This window comes from Sus scrofa, chromosome 3 (assembly GCF_054392235.1).
Source record: "Sus scrofa isolate SSC_HxYL_T2T_F1_AM1 chromosome 3, Sscrofa_HxYL_maternal_Yorkshire_Landrace_v2.0, whole genome shotgun sequence".
In the NCBI taxonomy this organism is placed as follows: Eukaryota; Metazoa; Chordata; class Mammalia; order Artiodactyla; family Suidae; genus Sus; species Sus scrofa.
Genome location: NC_139385.1, coordinates 118,992,576 through 119,006,933, shown reverse-complemented (window position 1 = coordinate 119,006,933; position 14,358 = coordinate 118,992,576). Strand labels below are relative to the sequence as shown.

The 14,358-nt window shown below is 43.6% G+C and overlaps 1 protein-coding gene across 30 annotated transcripts in view; it reads left to right on the top strand.

Annotated features, from left to right (window-relative positions):
- The window catches only part of LTBP1 (latent transforming growth factor beta binding protein 1), a 523,079-nt gene that overhangs the window by 26,122 nt on the left and 482,599 nt on the right, over window positions 1-14,358 (top strand). The window lies entirely within an intron of this gene.

Below are 14,358 nucleotides of genomic sequence, written 5' to 3'. Positions count from 1 at the left end.
AAAGTATAGTACCATTTTCTGTTTAGCTGTGCTTGGTATAGCGAGAAAGGTTCCCAAAAATGTTGTTGCCCTCATCCCTTTGTCTGTAAGTGTCTATCCAGCACGAACCCTTTCTTAATAGGCTCCCTACGAAATGTGGGAGGTAGTAATATTCACCAGCAGTAGCTGCATCTTTTTACTTGATAGAATATATCTTCTGGCGGTAAACTCTAGCTGCGAGTGTGATGGGAGCGTATTTGCTGTAGAAGCTGGACACAGCGGCCGGGTCTTAGCTTTCCCAGAACGGATCGCCAGCCCGACAATGGTGCTAACAGGGATGTGCAGTGGAAATGACAGGACTTTGGAGCTAGAAAGCCTCAGACTCGAATCCAGGTTGTAAAATAAGGACGATAATGACTAAGAACTGACGGACTAAGGGCTGCAATGCGGCAAGTGGTGCACCATCCAGATCACCCTTTGTGACTAAGTCATTTGTTCCCCCAGCTGCTGAGGGTCCTGGGGCTGATCCCTCACCACCGAGACCCTTCCTATGGTTTATTCAATCAGAATAATTTCAAAATAACTGAAGTCCTTTACTAATTCTATTAGGAATAAGACTTTGGGTTGCAAGTTGCAAAAAACCCTGTTGAGATTGTTTAGGGGAAGGAAGAGTTTATCTGTGAATCCATATGGTTGGTGGGGAAGGTTCATGAAACTGTGATGTCACGGGGGGGCCGTTCATGCGTATGGGAACCAGGGACGCGGTGAGGTCATCAGGACCTAGACCCTCTCCTCCTCCTTCCTTTATGCTGACTCCATTCTCAGATAGTCTTTAACCACGTGGCAGTGAGATGGCTGCCATCTGCATTATCTACACTAAGGTTTCAGTCCCACAGCCTAGCAGGTGTGTTGTATAGGGGTTGAGAGCATGGACTCGCCCCCTAGATTGCCCAGGTTCATTTCTTACCAGCCGTCTGACTAGGGGAATTAGTTACCCTGTTTGTACCATAGCCTCCTTATCAGTCCAGTGGTTGATGATAGCCCACCCTTTTCCATAGGATGACACGTATGAAATGTGTTAATACTTGTCAAGTGTCTAGAACAGTGAAAAGCACATTGTAAACACTACATAAGAGTTTGTTAAAATTTTAAAAATACATGTCTGATTAACTTGACCTAGGTCACGGTTCCCACCTCTGAAGTTGTAACTGTGGGCCAGAAGGAAATGATGTTCAGGTTCCCCGTCCCAGAAGTGAGGGTGGAGTTGATTCCACCGAAATATAGGGTCTGAGGTGCGAGCTTCCCCACAAGTGTTCAGATATCTGTTACCAGATGAAGGGGGATAAGTGCTGGACAGAAAAATAACAAATGTTGGAGTTCCCATTGTGGCGCAGTGGTTAACGAATCCGACTAAGAACCATGAGGTTGCGGGTTCGGTCCCTGCCCTTGCTCAGTGGGTTAACGATCCAGCGTTGCTGTGAGCTGTGGTGTAGGTTGCAGACGAGGCTCGGATCCCACGTTGCTGTGGCTCTAGCGTAGGCCGGTGGCTACAGCTCCCATTCGACCCCTAGCCTGGGAACCTCCATATGCCGTGGGAGCGGCCCAAGAAATAGCAAAAAGACAAAAAACAAAACAAAACAAAACAAATGTCCCCTCTATTTGTATTTCTTGAAATCATAGGCATAGGACACACAGTTGCTTAGTAATAGTTTTTAAAATCTTTGTTTAAATTAAGAAACCTTTATAATGAAGCCATCTTCTAGATACCAGATATTGTCCAAGTGAAAAAAAAATTAGCATCACATCAAATGAGATAAATTTTATGTTTCCTAATTTAACACAATGAGAAGATATTCTTTATTATCTTCTAAAAGTTTTTTAGGACTCTGTAATTTGTTTTTGTGTGTGATATGTCTCCAAATTAATTTTTTTTCCAATGCAGATACCCATTTTCCCTGGTACTATTTATTGGGAAATTCATCCTTTCCTCACTGCTCTGCTCTATCACTTAAATTATATTTCAACTGTCCATATAATTGCAAGTTTATTTCTGACTTTCTGTTCTCTTCCATTGGTCTATTTATTTATTTCTGTACCAATACCACACTGTTTTCCTTACTAGATAGAATAAGGCAAGAAGGTTTAATAGATACGAGAAAGTCCTAAAAAGAGAGTAGAAGAGTCAAGAAGCCAAATAAATCCTAAGTAAGTTCAATAAATAAATATTAATAGTAACTAATATAAGATGAATAAACAGATGAAGCAAGAGAAAGCAGCAATAATAATTCATACCAAACATCAACAGAACTAAAGAAAATAAAAAAACACATGGAGTGTCTTAAAGAAGCTAGAGAAAAAAGATTACTTATTAATGAGTGACACTTGACTTCAGTGGGAACAGTGGAAGCCAGAAAACAGTGAAATGGTATCTATAATATACTGAAAGAAAACAATTGCCATCCTAGAATTCTGTACCCAGTGAAAATATTCTTTAAGAATGATGGTGAGATGAAGACATTTTAAGGCAAACAAAAAGAGTAGTTTGCCACCATAGATAAGGAAAATTCTCCTAAAGGGGAAGTCTGAGATGCACAAGGGTTGGCAAATATGGTTACAACTATTATAATAGTCATTTGTGATGGATTTTTTTTTTTTCTTGGTTGTCTATGGCTATGTAACTGTTGTTGTCTCTAATAATACTGTGTGTTGACTGGACTCAGGCAGTTTCTGCTAATTTCACATGTGGTTTCCATTAGATGTTGTCTACAGCCAGAATCATCTAGAAGCTTAGCTGGCACACCATCATATTTGGGCATCTCTCTCTCTCTCTTTGCTGTCACGACCTCTTCCCTTGTGGCCTCCAGCAAGGTAGCGAGATTTCATGTATGGTATCTCAGGACCCCTAAGGCCAGGCCATCTTGGTGGTTGAGAATGTCACTTCTGTATTGGCCAGAGTCTCCAGAGAAACAGAACCAATATAGTGTATCTATATTTAAAGAAAGAGATGTATTGGAAAGAATTAGCTTATGTGATTACGGAGTTTGAGAAGTCCCAAGATCTTTAGTCCACAAACTGGGGATCCAGGAGGGCTGATGATGCAGTTTTGAGTCTGAAGGCCTGAGAACCAGGAAAGCTGGATATGTGTGTTCCAGTCCAAACATTGGTAGGATCAAGACCGAAGAAGAGCCAATATTCCAGTTTGAGTTCAAAGATAGGAAAAGACCAATGTTGGAGCTCAAATCATCAGGGGGAAGAAATTCCCCTTTTTTTTTTTCATACTTTTTGTTCCTTTCGAGTCTTCCATTGAGTGGATGAGGTTCACCCAGGTAGGGAGAACAATTTGCTTTACTCTCTACCAATTCAAATGTTAATCTCATTCAGAAACACCCTCACAGACACACCCAGAATAATGTTTGACCAAATACCTGGGCACCCTGTGGTTTAGTCACATTATTTTATAAAACTAACTACCCCAGCTTCCATTGATTAAATCAAACCATGGGCCAGAACAATCAGACAGAAGACCAATGTGGAAACAGAAAACTTGAACTACAGTATGAACTTATTAGATTTATTACACATCTATACAACACGCTACCTGACAGTATCAGAATACATTCTTCTCAAGTGCCTATGGAACATTCTCCAGAATAGAGCACATGCTAGATCATAAAACAGTAAGTTCAAAAGGATGGAAATCATACAACAATAATGGAATGAATTTAGAAATCAATAAGAGAAAGAAACTTGGTAAATTCACAAATGTATGGAAATTAAACAGCATACTCCTAAATAACCAGTGGGTTAAAAGAAATCACAGGGAAGTTAGAGAATACTTTGAGATGAATGAAAAATGCAAACACAACATAGCAAAATTTGAGATGCAGCTAAAGCAGTGCCTGTAGGGAAAATCGTAGCTATAAATGCTATATTAAAAAAGGAAAAATCTCAAATAATTAACTTTACACTGTAACACACTCAGGGGCGGGGGCAGGAGCAAGCTAAACTTAAAGCAAGCAGAAGGAAGAAAATGATAAAGACTAGAGTAGGAATTAATGAAATAGAAAATAGAAAACAGTAAAGAACATCAACAAAACCAAAAGTGGGTTTTTTGAAAAGATCAACAAAATGAACAGACTTTTAGGTAGACTAACCAAGGAAAAAAGAGAAAAGCAAAATTAATAAAATCAGGGGTTGAGCAGTTCTTATTATCACCTTTACATAAAGGAAAAGAATTACAAAGAAATGCTATGAACAACTATATACTAATAAATAGATAACTTTGATGAAATGGATAACCTCCTAGGCAGGAATTTATCAAATAGAGAGAATTTGAATAGACCTATAGCAAGTAAAGAGATTGAATTCGTCATCATCACCATCATCATTACCTTCCCACAAATAACAGCCCAGTTTCTACTGATTAAATCAAACCATGGGCCTGATGGTTTTACTGGTGAATTCTACCAATACAAAATTTTTATATTACTCAATGAATTCATTACATTTACAGTTGTACAGTGATCATCATGATCATTTTATAGTTTTATAAATAGTTTTATAATATTTCTATAAAAATAATAAATAATAATAATTTAAAAAAATTGTTATAAATTCTTCCAAATCACAGGCCAGCTTTGTGGAACTCCATAAAACTGAGACTATCAGGTGTTCACTGGGGCTCTTCTTTAGAGACCAATTACCAAAATCCACCTTGTGCAAAATTTGTATGTAGACTGAAAAAGACAATTTTTGGTGTGTAACTGGCTGCTTCCTGAAACTCCTTTGGCTGGGGTTTTTCCATGTTCAGGCTTTGAATCTTGGTAGATGCAAAAGTCCCTTGAAATCACATGCTAAATTTATATCAGTCATTTATGTCTTAATACAAACCAAGGACTTGAGAGATGTGATCTTTAAAAATGTGATAAAAGAAGATATTTCAAAGCTTTGGCCTCAAAGTGGGAAGGAAGGAACTTTACTGAAGGATGGTGGTAGACAGGCTGAACTGCAAGATCAGAGTCAGCAACTTACCTCACTCACATTTTTTTTTTTTTTCCAGCCATACCCATGGCACGTGGAAATTCCCAGGCCAAGGATCAAACCCACACCACAGTAATAACCCAAACTGCAGCAGTGACAATGCCAGATCCTTAACCCTCTAGACAACTAGGGAACTCCATCTCACTTTTTAAAATCTCTTTGTGGCTGCGCCTGCAGCATACGGAAGTTCCCAGGCCAGGGATTGAATCCCAGCCACACTTGTAATCTATGCTGCATCCTTTAACCCATGACATGGGGCTGGGGATCAAACCTGTGTCTTCACAGTGACCTGAGCTGCTGCAGTCAGATTCTTAACCCACTGCACCACAGCGGGAACACCCTCCCTCACTTTTTAAGTTTCTATGACAGCAGGCCAGCTTAAGTCCTTTGCAGATAATCACGGTCAAGTGTCTCTCCTCCAGGGGATCTAAATAGGAATCTCAGTGCAAAGCCATGAATCTATAATAGCACCATTTGGACACGTACCAGCAAGAAGGGAATGGGTTTGGGAGCATCAGAGACTTCCCAGAGCCCCTAAAATTACAAGTTAGGTGGTTTTAGAATAGTTTGCTGATAGCCTTCTCATAAATGTCCAAATTGCACTTACTACAAAGGTTCTAAACTTTTCCCTAAAGATCTTGCTTCTCTGAGAGACTGGAGGATATACGAATCTTTGAAAACTGCTGTATAAATATTGACATCATAGTTATTTTGACCCCAGTAACCCAGAGCTACCAGCAATGGCAGAAGAGCCAGAGGGTTCAATGGGATTGGCCAGTCTAACAGTTTTTCTCTTTGATTTCAGAAGGCCTGTGATGCTTAAGTGTGTTGGGAATGGAAGCTGTAGGCAAGAGATATTGCTTTCTTCTTCTGCGGTGGTCTCCCTCCTGAGCCTCGCATATCACGTCTTACCTGTACCTAGCACAGCCTTTGGCGCCAAACGCTTCCATGAAAAACATTAAGTGCTTTTAAGCGGCTTGCTGAACTTCGTTTTTCTGCACACATTCAGTGAGCTAATTCTATTAGCCCAGACTGTTGACGGTCTAAGGAAAACCGAAGGAGTTCATTTTTGGCCAAGTCTCCTCACTTGTAATGTTGGTGGTTACCGCACCCAAGGCTTCCCATTTAATTGGAACCAGTGGAATGTAATTGAGTTGTGGCTGTTTCTCTAGCTGGTAATTTAGCTGATTTGAATGTCATTAAGGTTTCATTGGAAACAATTCCTTGCTAATTAAGCAGAACCTCTATTTGCTGGTGGCTGGTTCCAGGTAGGACGTGGACTGAGGGTCTCTCCTCCGAGCCCCTTAAAACAAACTCTGCGAGGGCACCCAGCCCCAGCTCCGGATCCATTTGGCCTCTAGAAACAGATCTTTGAAACTGCTGGTGTTTCTAATCAAAACCAGAGTCTATGCAGTGACCATACCCTAAAACGGTTTGAGTTTTATTTTTCTAACTGAATTTCCAATGACAAAATATTGAAGGCGTTTTGTTTATTGGCTCTTCCCAAGAGATCTGCTGCTAAGATAAGACTCAAGTTTTGCAACATTGTTTAAAAGAGAAGTTAGCATCTTAAGCATTGTCTTTTTTTTTCTTAAAAAGATAAAGCCAGTACGTTCCACTTCATTATTTTATTAAGGCTTTAGTGACTTTGAAAATGTGTTATTTTTGTCTGCTAACTCTTGTGCACTGATGGTGGCTTTCTGAGTTTTCCACAGGAGTGTTCAAGCTGATCAGGCAGCTCCATGCTTTGAAATCTTTACAAGACAGGGACAGAGATCCATCTCAGAAACCAGCCTCAGCCCAGTGCGGAGGGAAGAGAGCTGAATCCCAGCTCTTTCTGCTTTAGGCAAATCCGGAAGCTTCCTTTGGGACAACTCTATCCCACTGAGCCCTCAAACAAAAGTTTCTCCTACAGGGTTATGGTAAAACATTATTAAGTTGCAAAGGCAAATGTAGCCCAAATTAGAGAACTTCCTAATTTTATTCCTGCATCTTCACCGTCTCCACTCCCTTCGCAGGTAAATCTGGTAGGTGTTCCTCCTTCATAGTAAAAGTACACACCACTGCTTGTAAATTGCCTTAGTTTTCAGTGGCAGCTTAGATTTTGGCAGAGCTTTCATCAGTCTGGGAAAAGGAGTCTTAAATCAGCACATTCACTTCTGAGATTTGATGGGAATGTGTGTGACCACACGGCGACAATGAGATTCCACCAGCCACGCAGGGAAATCAGCCTCCCGATTTCACAGTGATGGTGCATAGATCCTTGCAGTAGAAACGTCTTCTTCTTCTTTTTCTTTTTTGGCCACGCTGGTGTATGTGGAGTTCCCAGGCAAGGGAGCAGATTTGAGCCATCGGTGTGAACCATGTCGCAGCTGTGGCAATGCCAGATCCACTATGCCGACCTGCTGTGCTGGACCAGCGATTGGACCTGCATCTCAGCACTGCAGAGACACCTCTGATCCCTGTTGTGCTACAGCAGGAACTCCGAAGCTTCCTAATTCCTGCTTTCATTGGCTGTGAGTCTTAAGCTATATGCTTGTCTCATCTCAAAATTCAATGTTTAGTTTACATAGACTGGAGACCTAAGGATTAACACATCACTCTACTGAGGGAAAATATTCTCATTCACTCATTAGTCAACACCCATTTATTGAGTTTAAGGATCATAGTCTAGATTTTCTAAGATAGCCCCATTTAAAGAAAATTTGACATTATTCATAACGGCCATTTGTTAACTATATCTTAAATAGAGTCATATTTGAGATCCTTATAAATAAGCAGTTTAGGAAAACAGAAGGAGGTAGAATTAATGTGTTTCATCCTTGGGGTTTGACTGTCTGATCACCTCAGCTGTGTGTTAACATCTTTGTTAGCAGCAGAGATGAATAAGGCATGGTTCCTGCTTTATTTATTTTTTGTCTTTTTTTTTTTTTTTTTTTTGTCTTTTCTAGGGCTGCATCCAAGGCATATGGATGTCCCCAGGCTAGGGGTCTAATCAGAGCTGTAGCCACTGGCTGACACTACAGTCACAGCAGCGCCAGATCCGAGCCGTGTCTGTGACTTAGGCCACAGCTCATGGCAATGCTGGATCTTTAACCTTTGATCGAGGCCAGGGATCGAATCTTCAACCTCGTGGTTCCTAGTCAGGTTTGTTAACCACTGAGCCTCGATGGGAACACCCCTTCCTGCTTTAAATTGTTCACAGGGGGAGCAGAGGACAAGAGGCATGTGTACCAATAACTCTAAATAGAAGGTGGAAAGGGACAGGTGTGAGAAGGAACTGACTGGACGGTTCAGAGAAGATTATGTGGTGCTGGAAAGGCCACCCAGAGGAAGAATTTTGGCCAGTGTGAAGGACACCAGGCTTTAGGTTAGCAGAAGTGTGGCTGGAGGGTATTGATGGCAGGCAAAAGTGTGAGCAGAAATCTGCAAAGAGGGGTGGTGGTATTCAGGGCATGGGAGTGGGGGTTCAGGGAGATGAAGAGGAAATGATACATTGATCTGGAAATCTCAGGCCAGGGAGATTGGACATCATTTAGTAGGCAGTGAGGGTTAGGCGAGTCTGACTATGAGGGGCCGGGCCTGCTCAGAAGGCTAATATAGCATCAGGAGTAGAATGGGGTGGGCAAGGGGATGTGGGGATGACAAGAGGAACACAGGGAACTCGGAAGGTGGGTGGCACCTTCCACGGTGCATAGGAGACGGTCGGCGCCCGTGCAGGAGGCGGATGATTGTGGAAATCTGTGGCCGCATTGGAGGGGGTACATTCTTGACATCTGACGATGTGTGTGGCCGCAGTCTGGCAAAACACTCTGACCAGGAAAATTGGCCTCTGGGTAAGTTAGAGCAGCACTTCTCAAAATTTATTGTGTACCCAAACCACTTGAGGATCTTATAAAAATGTGGATTCCAAATATGCAGTTTGGAGGGGGCTTAAGACCCTGCATTTCAAACAAGTGTCCATGGGAAGCCCAGGCTGTTGGTCCAGAGATTGCTCTTTGAGTAGCAAGGAGCTCAAAGGTCACATTTTCTCATTTTAGGCAGTGATTTATGATAGCTGAAAACCTGTGAGAAAATGACCCAATTGTTTCTTAGCATGTCCATTTCTTTAAATCTCATTCTAAGTGTGGCAAGAAGCTGGCATGTGGCTAAATTGTGTTGGTGTTTGGGTTCTCACTTGACCCAGGCAAACAGCAGCCTTCTTGCCAGGAGGGTGTGTGAATGGACTTTTTGGGTGGAGAGTCACGAAAGGTGAGCAACCTTTTGAGACAGTGGATAAGGCTGCCCTGGGAGTGGATCCCTCCATTGTTCTAGAAGCCTCCCTTCTGGGTTTGAGGTCCTAGGAACCAGAAGGCAGGAAGATTATTGTCCAGAGATGACAGACCCTTGAGTGCATCCTGACCCAGTGTTCTGAAGTCACTTTGGCCAAAGCACCATCCAGGAGCTGGTGCATCAGCCTTGCCATCACATGGGACTTTTGCAGAAGCCCATGGCTTTGTATAGTGTGCCTGTGAGCTCCTGCTGGATGAGAGCAGCTTCTCGGAGGTGGTACAGGCGATGGTTCCCCCCACCGGGCCTGGGCCCAGTGCTGCCGCAGCCATTGGTTTTCACTCACATGGGTCCTTAATGTCCAAGCCCAGCTTCACTGCTCAAAGGCCCCGCCATATGGGTCCCCATCACAGTTCATCCCCAGATATTTGAGGTCTTGGGATGAAACGGGGCCAGGAGTCACCTAACTGGTCCCCTCTTCCCTCAGAGTCATTGCCTTCTGGCTAGGGAGGGGTTCCTTGGTGTCATTTTCATCCACTGATCAGGACTTGGGCTCAAGTAATCATCAGTTACTCTAATAATTAGAGGCGCACACATGGAACTTCTGGAGTTGAACAGGGTTCAGATTCTGGGTTTGCCAAAGACTTTACATGGCCTGCTCATTGGGGCATGCCCGTTGCATGGCCTGACTGGGATCGTGTTTCAAATCCTTGTCTTCCTTGTTGTGAGACCATGATCAGGTCATGTGACCGTGGTGAGCCTGGGTTTCACCAGCGTTAAAGCAGAGGTGGGGAGGCTTCCCGGAGCCCTGGGGCTGCTGGACGGATGGAGCGATGGTACGAAGGGGGAGCTCTTTCACGCTGTGTGTGGTACATGGAAAGTACCCAATGAATATTAGCTATTACCATGAAATGTTGCTTATTCAATAAGCGAGGAGTTGTGGGTTTTATTAGAAACAAAGTGGGTTCGTCTGCTTCTCAGTCTCTCATCCCTCCAGGAAGCCAGACCACGAGCTCGTAAATGCCAATCACAGCATCTACCTGGTGGCCACATCCCCACATCTCTCATCAAAAACCTTGGAGGAAATGAAAAGGCTTATAATTTATAAACCGAGGCTTCTCAAGGCGGTGATGGTGGGGTGGGGGCACATGTGGCGGCGGGGGTGGGGCTGGTGCTTCAAGAGGCGGCAGAGGCAGCTGGAAAACAAAGCTATGCTTTGTCCTGTGACGTTGCTTTTTATTCTTATAGTTAATTATTTTTACAATTTCAAATAACATTAAAGGAAACTGAGATATTTACATCTATTAAAGAAGGGAGCATGGGTTTCAAAGGTTGGGAGCCCATCTACAACCTAGAAAATGCAGCCAAGCTCACAGCTCCAGGGCAGCATGGCCTCTGCATCTCCTCTGGAGGCCAAGGCCCACGGGTCCCCAAGCTGGCACTGGGCGGGGGGGGGGGGGAGCTGTACCCCTTGCAGTTGGTCTAATTGGTAAAGCTGGCACCTGTACAGGATACTTCTCTGTTCTGGACCCTTCCTTTGGTTTTATAATGCTAATGATGGAAATTTGAACAGCCATTCCTTAAATCCATTTGACACACAATGCCCCTTCATCCATGCATGGTCACTATTATTGCAGTGATCCTTTATTCATCCTGAGACGTCCATTGGCCACCCTGGCTAAATAAAAACTTCTTTGCCGGATCTTTTTAACCCCCAGTTCTATTTTTCTTTACACTAAAGACTCAGTAAAAATTTAACTGTTCTTAAAAGTGAAAAATATTCTTGTAAAAGTTGCAAGATGTATTGTTATGAAGTGGATGGAACCAATGGAGAGACAGAGCGTTGCCTTCCTCTCCACATCCTGCCCTGCCTCAGTCTAGTCACTAACTTCCCCCAAAGGGGCAAGAACAGCCCTGGCTTTATAACAGCACTGAATTGTTTGGGTTGCTTTTGAACTTTATGTAAAGGGACTCCCATAGGATGTGCTCTTTGGGGTCCGCCTTTGTCCAGCATTATGCTAGGAAGACATGTTGTATATCATTCCTTCGCATTGCTGTCCAGTGTCCACTGTTTCATTCTTCATGATTAGTGGAGGGGGGGCGTGGATCCCCTGACAGCACTGGTCCTGATGGGCATGTGACCTGGGTCAGCCAATTGGGATTTCCCAGAATGGAAGCAGATAGTATCTCTCTTTGTGTCCTAGCAGACTCAGGCCCTCTGTGCTTGATTCTGTCTGTGTCACGTACTAGCTGTGGAATCTGCTAGGAGTTATTTAACCTCTTCCTTTCCCATCTGATTTCCTCTTCTGTAAAAGGAAATCCTAAGAATGGCATCAACCCCAGAGAGTTGGTTCAAAAGATTCAGTGAATGCTTAGAACCATGCCAGTCATGTGTTCAGTGCTGATAGGTGGATTTTCATTCTTGGATTGTGAACTCTGAAGGAGTCAGGGCTTTGGTGGCCACTGAGTTGCCTACAGTGAGAACATTGAGGTCTTCGAGGTTCTCTGTGCCAGCACCCCTGCCATGCCTCTGAGCCTTTGCATATACTGTTCTCTCTGCCTGACCTATTATCCTGCTTTGAGTCTCACTCAAAATTTCCATCCCTCTTACAAGTCTCAGCCCCAAAGGCATGGCGTACCTACTTTGTTTCTAGTAAAATGCTGACCCCTCCCTGACTCCATCACTGTGCTGTAGCAACTCTCAGAAACCTGTGGGGGGCCTCCTGAGACATTGTTTCCCTTTCCTACTTGGCTGACACTTGCACTGATGGTACAAAAGCAACAGGTGAGTGACACTAGCTGATTTAGCATGAGTCAAGGCAGTGATACCACACTGTCCTCCTGGACATTGGATCCTTCGTCACTATGTACTAGCAAACAAAACAGTTTCACTTAAGAATGCCTTTGGTTAGGCAAGAAAAACTGTTAAATTTTCAGTGCATGTATTTTAAAATTTCTGAGAGCCCAAACAGGAAGTATGCAAAAAGCACTTCTTAAATACGCAGGAGTAGGATGGCTGTCACAAGGAAAAGCTCTTGTACAAATGAGTTGCACGTTGAATTAGCTGTTTTTTGTTTTTTTTTTTCCCCACGGAACACCATTTTTACTTGAAGGAACAGACGACAGACAGGCAGACTGTGGTTATTCAGTCTTGGGTGTCTGGCAGACGTTTTCTCGATGCATAAAGAGAGCCTGTCTTATCAAGGAGACTCTCTATTGGTCAGTCCTTGTTGCCAAAGATAAAATGTGAATTTTTAAGTAAAAATTAGAATTTTAGAAAACATGTAAATAGCTCCATGAGCGTAACAGCTTCCCCGCTACTCAAAGACTTTTCTGGTGAGACGAGAGGAGATGGTAATGAGTGGGATGGGGCCAGAATCTTATGTCCCTCTCTTTACAGGCCCTTCCCTCTCTCCAGGCTGTGGATTTCTCCTACCAATACTCATTCCATCCCATTCAGCTTCCTTCCTCCAGTTACTGTCCTGTACTTCGTCCCACAATCTAAGTGCCACTACAGTTGGACAAACCAGTTCACCCCGGGAGGTGACCCCAGGAGAACTCTCTGTGACAACAGCCTTGGGAGACAACATTCCTAGTTGGACAATCCCTTCATTTAGGGGTCCAGCGGGGATTTGGATTCTAACAAGGGGAGACTAAAGCCAGCTGAGTGCAGAGTGGGGGAAGGTTGAGTCAGGGGGTGGCTCCCTGGGGGGCTGACTCAACCCTCGGTGAATCATTGAAAAATTTCTGTTTTTTTATTGATAACTGATTAATATTATTCCTTAGCAATTATTGTGAGCATTTTTTTTTTTTTTTGTCTTTTTAGGGCTGCACCTGCGGCATATGTAGGTTTCCAGGCTAGGGGTTGAATCGGAGCTATAGCCACTGGCCTACACCACAGCCTCAGCAACGCAGGATCCAAGCTGTGTCTGCGACCTTCACCACAGCTCATGGCAACACCAAACCCTTAACCCACTGAGCAAGGCCAGGGATCGAACGTGCATCCTCATGGATACTAGTCAGATTCATTTCTCCTGAGCCACGATGGGAACTCGGGGAGCTATCTTTTAAAGTCCCTAATGAGGAATGTTTTTCTTAAGACATCAGAATCTCTTGTCTCATTCTTTTTTTTTGTTTTTAAGAAAAATTTAAACAATATTTAGAAACAATTCTATACTCAAAAAAGGTGCAAAAATAGTACAGTGAAGAGTTCCCACTGTGGCTCAACATGTTTAGGGACCCAGGATTGTCTCTGTGAGGATGCAGGTTTGATCTCTGGCCTCACTCAATAGGTTGAGCATCCCACATTGCTGTGTGTGGCTGTGGCATAGGCCGGCAGCTGCAGCTCCGATTCAACCCCTAGCCTGGGAACTTCCCCATGCTGCAGGTGTGGCTGTAAAAAGAAAAAAAAAAAAGTACAGTAAGTTCCTCTATAGCCATTTCCAGCTTCCCCCAATGATAATGTTTTACCTAACCACAGTCCGTTATGAAAACTAGGACACTGGACGTGAGTGCAGCTAAACTACAGACCTTATTTATTCTACTGCCGCAAAGAAGTGCCTTTATGCTACCCCTTTATAGTTATACTCCATTCATCTTTAAAATATAGTTTTTATTTTAATGAAAATGATACTACTGGAGTTCCCATTGTGGCTCAGTGGTTAACGAATCCGACTAGGAACCCCTAGCCTGTGAGCCATTGCCGCAGGAGGCGTCAGATGATCCTGCAGGGCACTGGGATGGCCCTTGCGAGTTGTCCAGGCCTCTGCATCAGTCAGTCACTGTATGTGGGCTGCTCTTAGGGAGGCATGTAACTTTGGGCTGGCTGGCTCCCATCAGCCAAGGGCAAGGCCTGAGGACAGACTCAGCTGTGAGCCTCTGGACCGCAGGGGAATCTGGACAGTGTATCCCAGCATCCACTGTACTCACAGTTATTATTATGGCTCTGAGGAGGGGGTAACATCAAAAGGGGAGATGGTCATAGGTTTCTCATCCTCCCCATGAGTTAACCACATCAAATGCAGGCATATGTGAATGGTTGGATAACCCTAGATAAGGCTGTTTCCTTTT